Consider the following 20,348-nt stretch of genomic DNA (forward strand, 5'->3'; position numbering starts at 1 on the left):
ACTCAGATAAGTGCCCTTTCTGTTAATTTAGGAGCACTTTTTTCATGATTTAACCCTTCCATATAGTGTTTGAATATTTCATACATATCTATATATCCAATGGTTGCTCAAATGAGAACTGGAACTTCCAATTATGTTTAATGAAAGTCTTATTGTACTGTATTTAATACAGTTTTTCAACAAAGTGCATTTCAAAACAATTCAAGCATTAAATATAAAACCTGAAATGGGCAACGTTACAGATCATGTGTACTATTCTGTTGACTAAGATATGTAAAGCTCAAAACTAGGCAGCAACATGCAGTACAGAAAATGCTCTAGAATTTAAAACAGTACCAATGATGCAACAACTTAATTAACAATGTAACTCATAAAAACTAACCCAGGTGTATTCACTAGGAACCATACAGAGGAAAACAGAAACAAACAGGGACCCATTTGAATTTGTCCAACAGAAACTCATTTTCGTTGCACAACTTTTTCCTAGGGTGTGCAACTAATCAATACACCCCTGGATTGTATGATTTACACTCATTTCAATAAGTTAATTCACGCAACCTTCAAGTTAAGCTAAAACATTGTCACTTAATTGAGACAAAGCATTCATTTGTAAGACCAACAACAAACTACAAAATAAAACACTTTTGGCTGCATTTTAAACATTCCACCTTGTGATTAAACTTACAAAACCCATGCAATCAAAGCCTATTATAATCCAATAGAATAGTTAGTGTCAACGATGTGAATAACAGATATGAAACATGTTCTTGACAGCAGTGGGAAACAGTTCCACAAATAACTAAATTAATACTATTTCAAATAATTCAGTTTGTCCCCAACAGAAAATATACAGATATAAAAGTAGTGCTACATTTACCAGCATTATTCCCTTTACCAGTTATAAGATGCTACATTTAACAGCATTATTCCCTTTACCAGTTATAAGATGCTACATTTAACAGCATTATTCCCTTTACCAGTTATAAGATGCTACATTTAACAGCATTATTCCCTTTACCAGTTATAAGATGCTACATTTAACAGCATTATTCCCTTTACCAGTTATAAGATGCTACATTTAACAGCATTATTCCCTTTACCAGTTATAAGATGCAGTCAACGAAATCCAAAACAATACATCATTTGTTAAGACTGTCAACACAATAATTGTGTTACATTTCATTTAAGGTATAGAAATAAAGTGTAATGCTTACTCATCAAAAGAGATTCCTCTTCAAGCTTAATATCCAGCCTAAACTATTTACAGTCCCTAAATAAAAATCTACCGTAGAAAACTAGCCACTTGATACCAAAACCAGCCCTGAATAAATTCAGTTAGATCCTATGCCTGTTAGTTTTAGATAAATGTTTCACCAACATTATACATTCTCTCCTGTGTAGATTTTAACAAAATCAAAAGGTTTTCCTGACAGGCATCAGCTAAGGAAAGCAGAAAATGCTCTCATTCACCAGAAATAAACCCTTGAGGCACCTGGGTTAGTGCATCTCTCCTTGTTAGAACAAAAAAATTGCTACTATCATACCACTAACATACTATGGCCTACAAACTAGTGCAAATGCATTCCTGAAGCCGAAGTCATAAGAAGGCTTGAAAAGCAAAGCCTTGTAAGAGTAACATCACTAAAAGACAACACTAACTAGGCCTAAATCAAATCAGAAGAGTCATTTCATCCCATGTAACGAACAGTCCTGATAATCACCTGGCAAAAACTTACTGTATCCTGTCTTGGGACAAAACTATTGCCAGCACTGTGGAAAATGTTGGCATAACAAAGAACAAACGCGCTTGTTAAGGCGACAAGGATCCCTACTGCCCAATTCCAAAATTAACCCCTCTATGTAGTATGCCCTTGTGTAGACCAGGGGCGCGTTCAGCAGGATTGAACGTTCAGATATAAATACGCTATGTAGATCAAACATGCCTCTGACATGTAGAATAAGGAATCACATCGGCTCATTTCAATCTGTAATGTTCAAGAACATTTAGCAACTGAACATAGCCCTGGAATGACCTTACCCTCTGATTGGTAAGTGGAACACTTATACCTGGAATTGTTTATAACTAATCCAAACCTTCCAAAACTAAAGGCATGGCGGGGGTAAGGTTTGATTTTGGATTGGGTCTCCCACCACTCATTACATTCCCTTTCCCCCCCTAGAAAGTGGAGGAGAAGACTATGGGATGGTGCTTCTGGAACTCCTTGACCAGCCTCCTCCTCTCCTTGACAGACAGGGCCTTGCTCAGGCTGATGTCCCTGATCAGCTGCTTCAGGCTCTCCAGGGTGGCCGCCTCGCACTGATCCTGGGGCGGCAGGGTAGCCTAGTGGTTAGAGCGTTGGTCTAGTAACCGGAAGGTTGCAAGTTCAAATCCCCGAGCTGGCAAGGTACAAATCTGTCGTTCTGCCCCTGAACAGGCAGTTAACACCGTCATTGAAAATAAGAATTTGTTCTTAACTGACTTGCCTAGTGAATAAAAGTACTGCTGCACCGACACCTGCTGGCAGAACGTAAACACTGCAACAGAATGAGGAGAAGGGCGTCAATACAGAGGTGTATTTATTAGGGAACACATCACGGAAAACGAAAATTAGCTTCTCATTGGTAGTTTCAGTTGGTTTTATTTCATTTCGTGCCTAGTGAACACGACACTGGTGGTGGTTTATTTCATTACTGAAGACTAGGGACGACTCACTATTTTATGTTGTACTGTTATGATAATAGCATAAGCACAAAAGGGCATATATTATAGATCACCAAGTCCTACAATTATGTATCAAAGTGGGCCTGAATGTACTCAAGTTGGATTGAACTCACTCGCAATGTTGTTCGGATCTCTTCTTGCTGCAGGATTTGCAGTGTTCTCCTCACAGCATCAATCAGCGATGTGGGAGTCTATTACCATTATGGATAGAGAAGGGTTGATAAAAGGTTATTTTATTCACGTAAACAAATGATATACATGCTGCACTTAATGTATCAGGCAATGTCAGAAATACACCAAAAAAAATGAAACTACTGTTGGAGTACCTCCTCCCTGCCTTTGGAGTACCTCCTCCCTGCCTTTGGAGTACCTCCTCCCTGCCTTTGGAGTACCTCCTCCCTGCCTTTGGAGTACCTCCTCCCTGCCTTTGGAGTACCTCCTCCCTGCCTTTGGAGTACCTCCTCCCTGCCTTTGGAGTACCTCCTCCCTGCCTTTGGAGTACCTCCTCCCTGCCTTTGGAGTACCTCCTCCCTGCCTTTGGAGTACCTCCTCCCTGCCTTTGGAGTACCTCCTCCCTGCCTTTGGAGTACCTCCTCCCTGCCTTTGGAGTACCTCCTCCCTGCCTTTGGAGTACCTCCTCCCTGCCTTTGGAGTACCTCCTCCCTGCCTTTGGAGTACCTCCTCCCTGCCTTTGGAGTACCTCCTCCCTGCCTTTGGAGTACCTCCTCCCTGCCTTTGGAGTACAGATTACACTCTTGAGAATAGGGTGCAGTATTAAGTCTTCTGATGCCTGACTTTAAAAAGGCAAGGTGTCCAAATCCTGACTTTAAAGCCTCCCTCTGTAGCTACTATTTCCGTTCAACAATGCGGCCCTAAACCTTCCCAGTCTGAGAACACACACACAGGAAGAGGAATAATAGGGAGAGAGTGGGTGGGAGTGTATGTCAAAGAGACATGTACAGACACAGGGGTCTAACATGATGAAAACACTATATCACACAACACCCCACCATAATTCCTCAACCAGCCAGTCTCACCCAGCAGGTCCAGTATGGCCGTGTGGATGTCCAGGTAGCGTCCGGTGAGCAGCGGGGACCTCTCCTGGCCTCCATAGTGTTTGGCCATGGTGTCAAACAGCAGTTTCGTCTGGCCGGCCCACCTCTCTGACCCCTTGGTCTCTTCTGTGGTACTGCCCTGCTGGAGGAGGTGTTCCCCCGCCAACACGATCAGCTGGTCAGGGAAGAACTCCAGGCAGTCGGCGGCTGCCACCAGCCATGCGTCCAGCCTACAGTGTCACAGGGAGAGGAAGCCAACTTCAGGTCCTTCTTTTAATGTCAAAAGAGCTTAAATATAATTTAATGGGAGGTTGTTAATGTTTTGACCAGGGGTTGGAACCAACATTTAAAAAATGTGTTCCGTTCCAGGTTTCCGACCAGAAAAAGTTCTGAACCGGTTCATATAGTTCCTTTTCATTCAGTGAAATCAACAGTTTTAACAAAATAGCTAATTCATTTACTCAACACATTAGCATTGATAGAGAAGCTTTCTATGGAAGCGTAAGCTAGTTCTTTACATGTTGATTGGTCAGATATTTCAGTCGCGTCTCACACCTGCACTATTACCGGTAGGGGGAGAAAGAGAGACAAGCTTGGCTTGAAGCACTGAACATCATGACATGAACTGGAATGTGTTTAGGCCATTACTAGCATTATAACTTTATACCAAATTATATACTAGATATTAAGAATATTTTTGGAACAAAAATAACATTATCAACCCATTCTAAAGATTTGAAAATAATGTTTCTGTTTCCCGGAAGAGATCACTTTCATTCCCAGTTCAGTTTCCGTTCCTCAAATTACTTTTTCAGTGTTCTGTTCCATAAACCGGTTCCAATCCCTGGTTTTGACCAACAAAATAATGCTTACAATTCCTAGTATCTTTTCCATTAAATAATATGGCGGCTGGTTAGGTACTAACTCGGAAAAGGTTGAGGGTCTGGGGCAGCTCACGGTCCAGGCAGGTGTTGGAGATGACCAGGTCCTGGTGGTGGCTCTGCAGCAGCTGCAGGGCGGCAGCCTGGGGGTGGGGCTGGGCCCCCCGGGTCGGAGTCACCAGGATACAGTCCAGCACGGGTAGCTCCACCGTCTGCAGCAACGTCTGCTGCTTCCACACCTCCTCCACCACTGAGGACAGGGGAGAAGGGAGAGAGGGGAGAAAAAGGGAGGACATGACAAAGGGGGGGGGGGGGGGGGAGAGGGATGGAGGGATACAAAGAATGGAAAAGAGGAATAAAGAAAAGTACATTATCTTTTCTAATATAGTCATTTCCAACATGGCCAGGTGGAGACAGCCAGGCTTTGTCATCTCACCTGTCTTTGAAAGGAAGATGGTGGTGGGGGCTTTGGTAATGGCCTTAGAGAGGGAGGGCTGCAGGTTGATGGTCTTCAGCAGCCCCTCCACCCTCCGGTCTGAGGGGCCCAGCGCCAGGAAGTTGGAGATGGTCCTCAGCTCACTCAGTCTGCAGAGAGAGAGCAGTGATGATGTAGTATAGTAAAACCGTGTGTGAGAAAGAAAAAGAAAGAATGAGAATGGGTGTGCATGTTCGTGACTCAGACAAACCTAGAGCCTTTCTTCATCTTCCCCACTATGTCCTCAGGGGCCATATTCTCTTGTGTCCCCATCCTTCCCAGCCTTAATGGCTGAGCCGGGCAGCGAGCCGCATTCCTGGAAACGGTAGAGGCTGCAGCCCGTGTCCTCGAAAGTGGCCTCCTTGTCCTGGAGGAACAGCTTGGTCCCCACCGCCTCAAACACCTTGGCCTCCATGAGCGCCTGGCAGAGCCTGGCGGCCTTGAGGCGTGACACCTCGCTGGCACAGAAGAAGACGTTCTGCATCAGGTAGCTGAGCACAGCGTCCAGAGCATCCGAGCCCGTGAAGCAGTCAGGGTGCACACACAGGTGGCGCCGCCACGTCGCACCTCCACCTGTATCTGCAGTGCCTGGAGGATGTTGTGCCACAGCTGTGTAGCGTGGAAGGGCCCAGAGAATCCTATGTGATGACATATTCAGGTAGTAGACTCAGACATATTTCATCAACAGTATGGCGACTGCATGCAAAATAAATAAATAAAACAACACGATACAGTTCAAATCTGCCAAGACAGCTATTGGATCCTGTCAGTTCAGATTTTTGAGGGGGGGGGTTGTTGATTTTTGTGGGATGTCGCCACGCAGTGTGTGATGACGTCACCTTCCTTAATCTAGTTAGTTAGCTAACGTTACCCTTCACTCCAATATTAATGACAAGCCTCTAGTATGATCGTTTAACTTCAGTATACTCAGTTGTGTAAAATATAAGGGTTATGGCCATAAGCCATAAAACATGACATGTAGCTAGCTAAGTTAGAATGTAATGTGTTTATAATGGCTTAGCTAACAGTTTAACCAACAAGGTTAACTAGCTAACGTTAGGCTAGCCAGATGAGTGAACACAGCTTTGCACGCTGGCTGTGTTTTTGGATATGAAAACAAAAAGTTGAAAGCTTGTTAGGGTTATTTTCATGTTAATTTCTCACCTGGTTGAACATTTTCACGAAGGCTCCGTGTTTGACTGTTCAATCGTCTAAACCTCGGAGTTAAATCAGCCGCCATCGTGAAAAAGGATGTGACGTAGCTTCTTCTTCGATGAGGTTTAACGGCGGTTGGCATCCAATAAATGTTGCATTTCCTCCACCAACTAGACAAGGTGTTATGGGATTTTTTTGAATAATGACTAAATGATGTATACATTTAACGTAGAATTATAACTAATATAATTCTACCCTGTCTGATGAAGAATGTTTGTACATAGGCAAAGAGGAAGTGTTAACAGACAACTTGTGACCACAGTGAAACTAACAACAGGAAAGATGTCTGGTCCCCAACCAGGGAGGGGAGAAACCATTGGGCTTGCAGTAGATTGTGTAACATGTGGTAGCATATGATAAGCAATATGTATGTGTTGGAATGGAATTGAAAAGCAGCTTTGTCATTGTCAGGGAGGAGGAGGGACATTTATGACCAAATGAGAGGTATATAAACCAATGTACATGAAATGATGGGCAGAGCTCTCAAGAATAAACACTTTTGGCTAATTTAGTGGCTGGTCTCTGTCCATTTTATGCAAATAAGAACCTTACAAATTCTTAGAAACGGACATAGTGTTTTAATTGAATTGGTTAATGAACACATAGTTACCAAATTCATCTAACGCAAGGGTATAAATCCCTTATACTTTGAGTGGAAAAAGGGGAAAAATATTTTTTTTTTAAACAAACCCTGCCATCTAACCCTACACATTAAAAACCCACCACCCTATTCAAACCTATCTGGTCCTACCTCAGGCCAATGGCCTGGGAGGATGGGACACCACCACTCAAAACACCCTGTAACTGATCAAATCTCGTACACCTAAATACTCCTCTGCAGCTGCCACCACAATCTCTTTTTTTCTGTGACTTAAGCTCCATCTCTGCAGTCCATCGGTCCATTGATGAGCGCTAAAAAGCCAGTCTTACTGAAGCATACAGTATATCACTCAATGACCTATCCCTCTGTGATGGCACAGATCTACGACTCACACAAATCCTCTCAGGATCCCTTCCCCTTGACCCATCTTCCTCAACACTATTCTAACCTCAACCCGTCTCTCATCAGACACTTCTGATCCCCAGCCCCATAGGCACCCATACATTCCTTTGTTTCATGAACTCCTGCATACTTCTCACACCTAGGAACCTCACACCTACACACTGCTGCCACATGGCCAAGCTTGACATCTGTAACAATGTAATGGATTCGGCACCAATGCTTGTACTGGATAACTGACCTTTCCTAACATCAGTTTGTCAGGCAAATACTGAACATCAAAACTCAAAAGAACAGACAATGACTCTTCTGTTTTACCATTCACACCACCATGTTTGCGTCACACCACCATGTTTGCGTCACACCACCATATTTGCGTTACACCAAACGACAAGCATAACAAACACCGGGAATCTTTCCCTTCAGCTGGTCCACTTTCACATTTACTGCTACCCAGTAATCACTCCTTTCAAGGGTGCCCTTTTCTTGAGAGCAAAACAAGTCACAGCTCTCGTCCCAATTAGCGTGAAGCCCCCGCTCCCTCTGACTGGCAGAAACATAAACAATTATCACAAGACCACTTCGGGTTGCCTTCACCGATTCCACTGCACTCAACTTTGTTTTCACCTGCCCTGAAACCACATATGGATCAGCAAAAAGACCGGGGTCCACTTTGTCAAAAGAAATGTCACGCCTACCGTCAGACTAATCTTTATCCTGACCATCGGTGCAAGCTCCGAGAACTTCACTGCACATGCCACCTCCGATAATTCTCCCTGATTCACTTCCATTTCACACCCGTATTGATCAGGCCACATCTCGCCACAACCACCAAATGGTACCAAACGTACATCGAAGGTTGTTAAAGAACGGTGCGCATCATTTAGGGAAAACGTGTCATACAGTACAAACCATCACGCAACGTAGCAACCGTTGAGGCGAACTGAACACACCCCAGGTGATGAGACAACATCAAATGCAGCCATGTCTTTTCACCTGACCCGGTCCCCTCTCTGAAAGGTACGTATTAGGGATAAGTCATTTCACTCAGTCACTCACTGATCTCTACACCTGGATGGTATACGGGGACAGTGTGATACAATACTTTATCTTCTCCTGGCATTGTGGATACCAAGGTAAGTTTGATAACTTGGGCATGTAATGGTGCAGCCTTAGCCTGGTCTATTATATTTTTATATTATAACCTAAATGCTACACAGTGTGATTTGGAAAAAGTGCACTAGTTCATTGCCATGCATAGTTATCCACCATTTTACTTCTTCAGTGTGGTTTATTGGCGGTTGGCATCCAACATTATGGTGCATTACCGACACCTACAGTACTGGCGTGTGGGCCAGAGACCGGGAGAAACTAAATCCTACCTGCCAGTCATGTTGCTCTTAAAAAAATATAAAATATTTGAGTTATATATAATGACGTTCTACTCGATATACTCTTTAAACTAATTTCCTGTATCCCCGTCTCCCTCATACTAGAGCTCAGCCTCTCTTTCCCTTTGATATTGCCAACTGTGTAGCAATACATGCTGGCAATAATCACATAATAATAATTCCTGGCAATAATCACACTTTCCTGATGGATGCTTTCCTATCACATTTAAGGTATTTTTCAACTGGCTGTGTCCCACCCTTAATCTACTGGCTGTGTCCCACCCTTAATCTACTGGCTGTGTCCCGCCCTTAATCTACTGGCTGTGTCCCGCCCTTAATCTACTGGCTGTGTCCCGCCCTTAATCTACTGGCTGTGTCCCACCCTTAATCTACTGGCTGTGTCCCGCCCTTAATCTACTGGCTGTGTCCCGCCCTTAATCTACTGGCTGTGTCCCGCCCTTAATCTACTGGCTGTGTCCCGCCCTTAATCTACTGGCTGTGTCCCGCCCTTAATCTACTGGCTGTGTCCCGCCCTTAATCTACTGGCTGTGTCCCGCCCTTAATCTACTGGCTGTGTCCCGCCCTTAATCTACTGGCTGTGTCCCGCCCTTAATCTACTGGCTGTGTCCCGCCCTTAATCTACTGGCTGTGTCCCGCCCTTAATCTACTGGCTGTGTCCCGCCCTTAATCTACTGTCTGTGTCCCGCCCTTAATCTACTGGCTGTGTCCCGCCCTTAATCTACTGGCTGTGTCCCGCCCTTAATCTACTGGCTGTGTCCCGCCCTTAATCTACTGTCTGTGTCCCGCCCTTAATCTACTGTCTGTGTCCCACCCTTAATCTTGTAAAAATAGCCTCCTCTCTTTGATCCTTTCCTGCCGGCCTCCCCAACTCCTTTGAACTTTAAATAATTGCCTGCCCTTAGTATCTCTATTCCACTGCTCCTGCCATCTCTGCACCATCACGGTCCATATCAGGCTTTTTGCCTCTGCCTTGCTCATTTGAACTACAACCTCAACATCCCCACTACTAAGTGCTTGTTTAGCCAACTGTCTCGTTGCCCTCCACGCCCACATGGGCTGGGACCCAAGTAAATATTATCTGTATACTAATTTTCCTGCACTACAAATGCTGACCCAGTACGTCTTGTCCTTGGATCTTTTGAACCATCTGTGTAAGTGGCTACAAAATCCTGATACACAGTATCCAGGCGTCTCTTAAAAAATCATGTCTTTCTGTAGTCTCTCCAACACTTCTAGATCAACTACTGGGGGTGGGAGTAGCCATGGTGGATTCACAGGAATAGCTACCGTTGGACTAAACTCCCTTCCATACAGTCCCATCTCCTTCACCTGGGTATTGCCCACCCACCCAGATCGTGTTCTGTCTTCGCTCATGTTCCCAGCATGCCTGTAAAATCCCTTTCGCAGGATGAGACACCCCATGTCCCTGTAGGTTGATCCAATAATTAATTGCCAGCTGCTGTCTCCTAATCTGCAATGGCATATCCCCCCAGCTCCACCTGTAGTTCACAGGTGGTCCGAAACACCCCACTACATATTCTGAGTCCTTGCCCCTGTACGATATAGCCTTTGCAATGAGGTCCGGCCTGCTGAACCATACACTACACTGCCATAGTCTATTACAGATCGGATCAATGCAACATGCATGGTCCTCAGTGAGGAACGCCCATCCCCCCACTCCTTCCCCGTGAGACCAGATCAATGCAACATACATGGTCTTCAATGAGGAACGCCCATCCCCCCCACTCCTTCCCCGTGAGACCGGATCAATGCAACATACATGGTCTTCAATGAGGAACGCCCATCCCCCCCACTACTTCCCCGTGAGACCGGATCAATGCAACATGCATGGTCTTCAATGAGGAACGCCCATCCCCCCACTCCTTCCCCGTGAGACCGGATCAATGCAACATGCATGGTCTTCAATGAGGAACGCCCATCCCCCCCACTCCTTCCCGTGAGACCGGATCAATGCAACATACATGGTCTTCAATGAGGCACGCCCATCCCCCACTCCTTCCCCGTGAGACCGGATCAATGCAACATACATGGTCTTCAATGAGAACGCCCATCCCCCCACTCCTTCCCGTGAGACCGGATCAATGCAACATGCATGGTCTTCAATGAGGAACGCCCATCCCCCCACTCCTTCCCCGTGAGACCGGATCAATGCAACATGCATGGTCTTCAATGAGGAACGCCCATCCCCCCACTCCTTCCCCGTGAGACCGGATCAATGCAACATGCATGGTCTTCAATGAGAACGCCCATCCCCCCACTCCTTCCCCGTGAGACCGGATCAATGCAACATGCATGGTCTTCAATGAGAACGCCCATCCCCCCACTCCTTCCCCGTGAGACCGGATCAATGCAACATGCATGGTCTTCAATGAGGAACGCCCATCCCCCCACTCCTTCCCCGTGAGACCGGATCAATGCAACATGCATGGTCTTCAATGAGGAACGCCCATCCCCCCACTCCTTCCCGTGAGACCGGATCAATGCAACATGCATGGTCTTCAATGAGGAACGCCCATCCCCCCCCCACTCCTTCCCCGTGAGACCGGATCAATGCAACATGCATGGTCTTCAATGAGGAACGCCCATCCCCCCACTCCTTCCCCGTGAGACCGGATCAATGCAACATACATGGTCTTCAATGAGGAATGCCCAGCCCCCATTCCTTCCCGTCAGACAGCGCATCACATTTAGCACCTTCTTACACTTTCCCACCACTCTCTCAACGTGTTCTGCCCAGGTCAGTCAAAGTATCCCCGAAGGATCCTGAAGGCCCCCACTCTCTCCAAGTTTCTCCCATATAACCTCAAGCATACCTCATCTCCCACCTTGCTCCTGGTAAAGAACACAGAGTTCTCTACAGAGAACCTGAATCCCCACATTAATGCCATCGCTCTACCTCATCAATTGCTTCCTGTACCTTCCTGACTGTATGGCACATTTCTTCCATAAGGCCCGATCCTCTGCAAATAACGACCTCCCAATATCTATCCTTACCTGAGAGTAAACATAATTGCTCATGATTGAGAACAACAGAGGACTAATCACGCTCCCCTGTGGTGTACCGTTATCCACCAGGTAGCTGCCGGATCGACTAACCCACCCTCACCAGGAACAGGAAATCTTCTATCCAGTTGTACATTCTTCCTCCTACCCCCATAATACCAAGCTTGATTAGCAACCCCTCCTTCCAAATCATATCATACGCTTTCTCCACATCAAACAAAGACAGCTACAACTGCCTCCTTGTTCACCTGAGCCTTCCTGACCTCTGCTTCGAAGCACACCTCATCTTTCCCAGGTGAAGTTAACCCAGCCTTATCTACTGCCCTTTTCACCTCTGCCATGATAAATGCCCCTCGGCCATCACCCCCCACTCCTGGTATCACCCATTTAATCCACTGTTTCCCTGCTTGATGAGTCCAGCTGCTTGACACCACCTTATACTTTCCCCTCTGTGCCATGTCCTTACAGAACACCAACAAGCTCCCGTCTCCTAACACTTTAGCATGGACAACTTCCCCAATCAACTCTTTTATCACAGCCGTCAACTCATTGCCCCAACTTCCCCTTCCTCCCTAAACTTCAGAATCACTATATGCACCTCCTCACCTCCATGCTCCCCTCAAATGATCTTGCCCTTCCTCGGCACGCTCTACCTTTGAACTGCTGCTAGCGTTGGAAGTTATGTTGCTCTCCTCAAACATCCTTTTCTGCCTCCTCTCTGCCTCTCTGCTGCCAATGACTGGAACGAATTGTAAAAATCTCTGAAGCTGGAGTCTTATATCTCCCTCTCTAACTTTGAGCATCAGCTGTCTGAGCAGCTTACCGATCACTGTACCTGTACAAAGCCAATCTGTAAATAGCACACCTGACTACCTCATCCCCATATTATTTCTTAACCTCTTGCTCCTTTGCACCCCAGTATCTCTACTTGCACATCATCATCTGCACATCTATCACACCAGTATTAATGCTACATTGTAATTATTTTCACCTCTTGATAGAGGAATTTTAGATTCCTATGTATTTTGTTGCCAAAACCAAATTCGCACTCGTTTCTAATTCATTAATGAGGTGTAAGTTCATTAATTATGCATGAAGTAGATTGAGACCAGTCTTAAAAGTCAGGTAAGAGCGTTTAATTCCAGAGAGTACTAAACGCATATACACATTTCCACAGGTTATAAACTGAAAATGACGTCAGCGTTTTCCAAACGTTCTATTTACAAGCAGAGGGCCCTCTAGCTCTTGAGCCTTCGCGTTATCAGCACGAAGTCAAGGCCAGTTAGTATAAATCAACATTCTAGACAATCTGGAGATGGCCCGTTCCCACCACCTGGAGATTTGTACAACTGAATGAACTAAGAAACAGACCTTCATTGTTACTAAACTCATGACTACATTATATACAATTGGGAAAGGGAGCAAAAGAGAAAATTCACATGTACAGTACATTATAGCATTTGGACTAGTCAGTTCTGATTGGAATGTATACATAATTAGTCATTTCAACCATAATTTCCTCTATCACCTCTATGCCCGATTTATTGCCTACCTTCCTACTCTTCTGGATTTGCACAAACTGTACATAGATTTTTCAATTTTTATTTTCTTTTGTGTTATTGACTGTACGTTTATGTGTAACTCTGTTGTTGTTTTTGTCACACTGCTTTGCTTTATCTTGGCCAGGTCACAGTTGTAAATGAGAACTTTTTCTCAACTGCCCTACCTGGTTAAATAAAGGTAAAATCCTCACCTCAGGTTAGATTTTTTTCTCTCACCACCCTGTACAGTAGGTGGAGACAATGCACCTTTTCAGTGTAGTCTGCCAACAAACCTTGAAGAAACAGCAGCAGCAGCAGGTCGGGGTTGACACTTGCCCCATATTACAGTTTGTTTTTTGTGTCCTGTTTGTTCAGGCAGTTGTTGTGAGCTGTCCCAGTGGATTCTCTTTAGTCCCCGTAGGAGTAATGCTTGATATGATTTTGATGTGATAACATGGTTTGGTATTGTCTAAGACCTTGTTGTTCCTTGTATGAGATATTGCTGAACCTATACTTGCCATATTCACAGGATAACATAAGTGGACTTTATTCAAAAGATGGGGGAAATGAAAAGTATTGCCTTTCTTGTATTTGAAAATATATACACAGAGGACAATGTTATAAGTATTTACAAAAAATGTAACCAGAAACTGGAAGAATCCAGACTTATCACACACAGTTACTCCCAACAATGCCCTCAGGCCAATCTAGAAATGTACAAAGTACTGTTTACGTAGCTCTACGTATTGTGCACATGGTTTGTGCAGGGGTATTCAACGCTTACCCTGCGAAGTCCAGAGCCTGCTGGTTTTCTGTTCTACTTGATAAGTAATTGCACCCACTTGGTGTCCCAGGTCTAAATCAGTCCCTGACTAGAAGGGAATAATGAAAGGATGCAGTGGAACTGGTTTCGAGGTCCACAGTTTGAGGGTTGTAATGTACGTCATCGTATATGACAACCAGATAGTCCACATCAGGGGTGTCAAACTCTTTCCACGGAGGGTCGAGTGTCTGTGGGTTTTTGGTTTATCCTTTCAATTAAGACCTAGACAACCAGGTGAGGGGAATTCCTTACTAAATAGTGACCTTAATAAATCAATGAAGTACATGGGAGGAGCAAAAACCTACAGACACTCGATCTTCTGTGGAATGAGTTTGACACATGGTCAACATGAATGCTGAATTAATCAACAGCACTGAATGTTGGTATGTTTCACTAGTGATGCGTTTTGCATTCTTTGTGTATTTTCTTCCCTGGATTCCATGGTGTATTGTCATTTTATAAGATGGCTATTGTTGACATTCTAGAGTGGATTTGATTGGACTCTTTTCTCTTTCAAAGGGTCAAGATATGTCCACTCTGGCTTCCCAGAGTGGTCTACGGCCTGTTCTGATGACATTCTTACTGGGCTTATCCTTCATGTACTACAAACCCCAGATCAAGTTCCTCTCATGCCCTATCAACCAGGCATCCCACTTGGGAAAGGCTTGCTGTCCTCCTTGCCCTCAAGTACGTAGGGCAAGGAACCAGATGGTGAATCAAACACACCATGCCCAGACAACCATTCAGGATGACTATCATTTTGATCTGGCCACTTGATCACACCTTTGACATAGCCTTTGATGTTAAAGTAGGCACAAGAGTCTGTCACCTAACAGTGGATAAAAAACCTTTACAGCAAGGTGCACGGTGTCATATTCCACCATAGAGACATCCATGGAGACCTGAAGAACATGCCCCGAGAGCAACGTCCATGGTTCCAGAAATGGGTGTGGTGGAATGCAGAATCACCGGCTAACACAAACAGGATCCCTGGTGTTGACCACTTGTTAAATTTGACTGCCAGTTATCGACTGGATTCTGATATCAAGGTTCCATATGGGTCGCTTGTCGAGGTAACCAGTGAGGATAACATCTTTGAGATGCCCAAGAAGGACAAATTAGTCTGCTGGGTAGTGAGCAACTGGAACCCAAACTACAAGAGGGTACAGGTGTTCAACGAGCTCAGTAGGCATGTCAAAGTAGAGACCTATGGGAGACATTTTAGTAGATACCTAGAAAACGAAGACTACTCAAAGACGCTGTCCAGCTGTAAATTCTACCTGGCATTTGAAAACTCCATCTACAAAGACTATGCTACAGAGAAGCTGTTCAACGCTATGAAGTTGGGAGCAGTGCCCGTTGTTCTAGGTCCATCCAGGGACAACTACGAGCAATTTATCCCAAGGGACTCTTTCATCCATGTGGATGATTTCTCCTCTACAGAGGAGCTGGCAAAGAAGCTTCTCTTTCTCGACCAGAACGAGGAAGAATACATGAGGTACTTCACCTGGCGAAAGAACTTTAAAGTCCAGGGATGGTGGTTTGGACTTGAACACGCCTGTCGCTCATGTGATTACATTAGAAGAAAAAGGATACAAAACTTTTCATAATCTAAATAAATGGTTTTGGGGCTAAGTGACACATTTGTAGTGAGACATTTCCATGTAAAAGGACCCATAAGCACCAATCTGTGAAGCGTGAACGGGTCAGGGTTCCATAGCCGCAGACAGAACAGCAGAAAGTGGATGAGCAGCACGACAAGGTAGTCCGTCCGGTGCACAGGTCAGGGTTGCATAGCTGCAGGCAAACAGCAGAAGCTGGATCAGCAGCACAACCAGGTGTTTCCCAACCCTGGTTCTCAAGTACCCCCAGCAGTACACATTTTCATTGGAGCACTGGACAAACACACCTCATTCAACTCATTGAGGGCTTGATGATTAGTTGACAGTTGAATCAGGTGTGCTTGTCCAGGGTTACAATAAAATGTGTACTGTTGGGGGTACTCGGGAACCAGGGTCGGGAAACACTGACTTAAAACACAAAACCAAATCTATATCCATTAGAGTTGCTTAGCAATGGATATAGATTACCAAGAAAACAGTGAATGTTCCTGAGTGACCGAGCTACTTTTTTGTACTTAAATCTACTTGAAAATCTATGGCAAGCCCTGGAAATGGTTGTCTAGCAATAATCAACAACCAGTTTGACAGAGCTTGAAGAATATTTAAAATAATAAATGGCAAATGTTGCACAATCCAGGTGTGGAAAGCTCTTAAGCCTTGTTCACAATGCAGGCGAAAATGCTCAAATCTGTTTTGGAATACTGACTGTCCAAACAGCAAGTTACAAGTGACCAAATCAGATCTATGTGTGTTCAGACAGCAGTCATTTGCTGATAAGGCTATGCTAATTGTCATAGTAATGACAGGTGTGTGTGTGAGCAGTAGTTTAGGCTGATTGGTAGTAGTGCTTCCTTTCACTCAGAATTTGCATAGCAAGCTAAAGTGACAACAATGCCTGCCATGGACGTTTCCCAGCTGCTTTAAATGTTTAAAATCAGAGTGGAAGAACACTTTTAAAGCTTCAAAGGATAAGATGATGCAACTTGTCAAACGGTCAACTGAGTAGCTAGCAAGCAACAAGATATGCCAAATAACAGTCTAAAAAGCACTTGAGGGCATATAAATCACAAATCACATGGCCAGGAATCCGATTTGTATCTTTTATTAAAAAATATATATATTTCACCTTTATTTAACCAGGTAAGCTAGTTGAGAACAAGTTCTCATTTACAACTGCGACCTGGCCAAGATAAAGCAAAGCAGTGCGACACAAACAACAACACAGAGTTACACATGGAATTAACAAGCTTACAGTCAATAATACAATAGAAAAAAAAGAAACTCTGTATACAGTGTGTGCAAATGGCGAGAGGAGGTAAGGCAATAAATAGGCCATAGTAGTGAAGTAATTACAATTTAGCAGATTAACACTGGAGTGATAAATGAGCAGATGATGATGTGCAAGTAGAAATACTGGTGTGCAAAAGAGCAGAAAGTAAATAAAAACAATATGGGGATGAGATAGGTATATTGGCTGGGCTATTTACAGATGGACTATGTACAGCTGCAGCAATCGGTTAGCTGCTCAGATATCTGACTTCACACCACCTACGAAGGCTGTTCAGACTGCGGGAAAAATAACAGATTCAAATCGGATATGCAAATAAATATGATTTGTCAAGGGGTATGAATACTTTCTGAAGACACTGGGCCCTTTCCAAATTTACCCCTGGACAGGGCAAACCATACCCACTTTTCCAAAACACAACCCCCACACCAACATAGGGATAACTAACTTACTACCCTGAGACAAGGCCAAGTATAGCCCACAAAGAGTACAGGAAGGATGGGAGAGCTCAAGCAATCCAGTGACTCAGTCCCCGCAATAGGGTCAGAGGAAGAGAATCCCAGTGGAGAGAGGGAGCCGGCCAGGCAGAGACAGCAAAGGTGGTTCATCACTCCAGTGCCTTGATTTTCAACCTTCGCACCTCCAAACCTGACTGTTGAATGTTCTGTTTTTGCACACTGTTTGCATAGTTGTTTTGTTGTTTGGACAGAATATACTGTGATTACAAATGTGAAATATAATGTAAATGTCTCACACTAATGTCTTGTCATGACAGAAACGGTAACAAGTTATAGTTACTCACATTTAAATCATTATTTGCCCAGATATCTGCTGATTCCAGTAATGCTGTTATTGTTTCAGGGTAATAAACTGACAATACACTGAACAGGGTTTGAGAATGATGGATGGAAAAGAGGAACTCTGTTACCATAGTGTTCTTGTATTGTTAACCCTCTTGCACAAAACAATGTGGTATTACCATGAAACAATGCTGAAGGTGTTTTTGAGAAAATAGTGTTTGGAAAAATATAACTTGTTAGCAAATAATGTAATGTAATGTCAAATCAAATTGTATTTGTCACATGCGCCAAATACAACAGGTGTAGACCTTGCAGTGAAATGCTTAATTACAAGCCCTTTTAACCAACAATGCAGTTAAGAAAAATTAGTGTTTAGAAAGTATTCACTAACATAAACTGAAGTAAAAAATGTAAACATTAAAATATTATTATAAACAGATAAGAAAATAGAAAAATAATAAATAATTAAAGAGCAACAATAAAATAACAGAAATGAGCCTATATACAGGGGATCCCGGTACAGAGTCAATGTGCGGGAGCACAGGTTAGTTGAGGTAATTGAGGTAATATGTACATGTAGGTAGAGGTAGTGACTATACATAGATAATAAACAGAGAGTAGCAGCAGCAGCTTAGAAATGGGGTGGGGGGTGGGGTCAAATAGTACAGGTAGCCATTTAATTAGCTGTTCAGGAGTCTTATGGCTTGGGGGTAGAAGCTCTTAAGAGGCCTTTTGGACCTAGACTTACCGCTTGCCGTGCGGTAGCAGAGAGAACAGTCTATGACTGCGGTGGCTGGAGTCTTCGGCAATTTTTAGGGCCTTCCTCTGACACGCCTGGTATAGAGGTCCTGGATGGCAGGAAGCTTGGCCCCAGTCATGTACTGGGCCGTACGCACTACCCTCTGTAGTGTCTTATGGTCGGAGGTCGATCAGTTGCCTTACCAGGAGGTGATGCAACCGTTCAGGATGCTCTCGATGTTGCATCTGATCTGAAGACCCATGCCAAATCTTTTCAGTCTCTTGAGGGGGAAAACACATTGTTGTGCCCTCTTCATGACTGTCTTGGTGTGTTTGGACAATGATAGTTTGTTGGTGATGTGGACACCAAGCTCTGAACATGCTCATGTAATGTAAAATGTTGTCACACCCTGACCATAGTTTGCTTTGTATGTTTCTATGTTTTGTTTGGTCAGGGTGTGATCTGAGTGGGCATTCTGTTGGATGTCTTGTTTGTCTATTTCTGTGTTTGGGCCTGATATGGTTCTCAATCAGAGGCAGGTGTTAGTCATTGTCTCTGATTGGGAACCATATTTAGGTAGCCTGTTTGGTGTTGGGTTTTGTGGGTGATTGTCTCCTGTGTCAGTGTTTGTACCACACGGGACTGGTTTTGGGTTTTTACATTTATTGTTTTGTAGTTTGTTCATGTATAGTTTTTCTTATTAAAAAACCATTAACTTCAACCACGCTGCGTATTGGTCCGCCTCTCCTTCAACGGAAGAATCCAGTAACAAATGTGTCCACATACATAATGTAATGTAAAATGTGTCCACATACATAATGTAATGTTAAATGTGTCCACATACGTAATGTTACATGTGTCCACATACGTAATGTTAAATGTGTCCACATACGTAATGTTAAATGTGTCCACATACGTAATGTTAAATGTGTCCACATACGTAATGTTAAATGTGTCCACATACGTAATGTTAAATGTGTCCCCATACGTAATGTTAAGTGTCCCCATATGTAATGTTAAATGTGTCCACATACGTAATGTTAAATGTGTCCACATACATCATGTAATGTAAAATGTGTCCACATACATCATGTAATGTAAAATGTGTCCACATACATCATGTAATGTAAAATGCGTCCACATACATAATGTAAAATGCTGTCCACATACATAATTTAATTTAAAATGCATCCACATACGCAATGTAAAATGCTGTCTACATACGTAATGTAAAATGCTGACTATTAACATGATGACACTGTTCTCTATTGTTAGAATTGGAATGGTGGTGAGAAAATGCCTGCAAAAAATAGGGTAAATACAATAAAACATTTTTTAAAAGTATTTAGTGAATTTGAAAATCAAGTTTACAAAATGAATGTTGACAGCCTCACAGGAGCCACATCAGATCAGTTCAGAATATGCCCTCATTCACCAATGCCCATATAGGAGATTGGGCCATTGTTGTTTTTCTGCTGGTCACACAGAGCAATCCTTTTGCATGTATGTTTTTGCATTGTTTACCTACCAGCACAAAACAAAAATAAACCATACAACCTTACTGCACAGCATAGACGAGTGGCATAGCGGTCTAAGGCACTGCATCTCAGTGCAAGAGTTACTTCAAACTACAGTTCCTGGTTTGAATCCAGGCTGCATCACATCCGGCCATGATTGGGAGTCCCATAGGGTGTTGCACAATTGGCCCAATTTTGTCCAGGTTCGGCCGCCATTATAAATAATAATTTGTT

General features: G+C 43.8%; 2 pseudogenes; one reads left to right on the plus strand and one right to left on the minus strand.

Moving 5' to 3' along the window:
* Nucleotides 1-131: 131 nt before the first annotated feature.
* Nucleotides 132-12,125, minus strand: LOC124013548 (annotated as a pseudogene).
* Nucleotides 12,126-14,896: 2,771 nt separating this feature from the next.
* LOC124013549 lies at nucleotides 14,897-15,758 on the plus strand (annotated as a pseudogene).
* The last annotated feature ends 4,590 nt before the right edge of the window (nucleotides 15,759-20,348 follow it).

Source organism: Oncorhynchus gorbuscha, linkage group LG25 (genome assembly GCF_021184085.1).
Source record: "Oncorhynchus gorbuscha isolate QuinsamMale2020 ecotype Even-year linkage group LG25, OgorEven_v1.0, whole genome shotgun sequence".
NCBI classification, from domain to species: domain Eukaryota; kingdom Metazoa; phylum Chordata; class Actinopteri; order Salmoniformes; family Salmonidae; genus Oncorhynchus; species Oncorhynchus gorbuscha.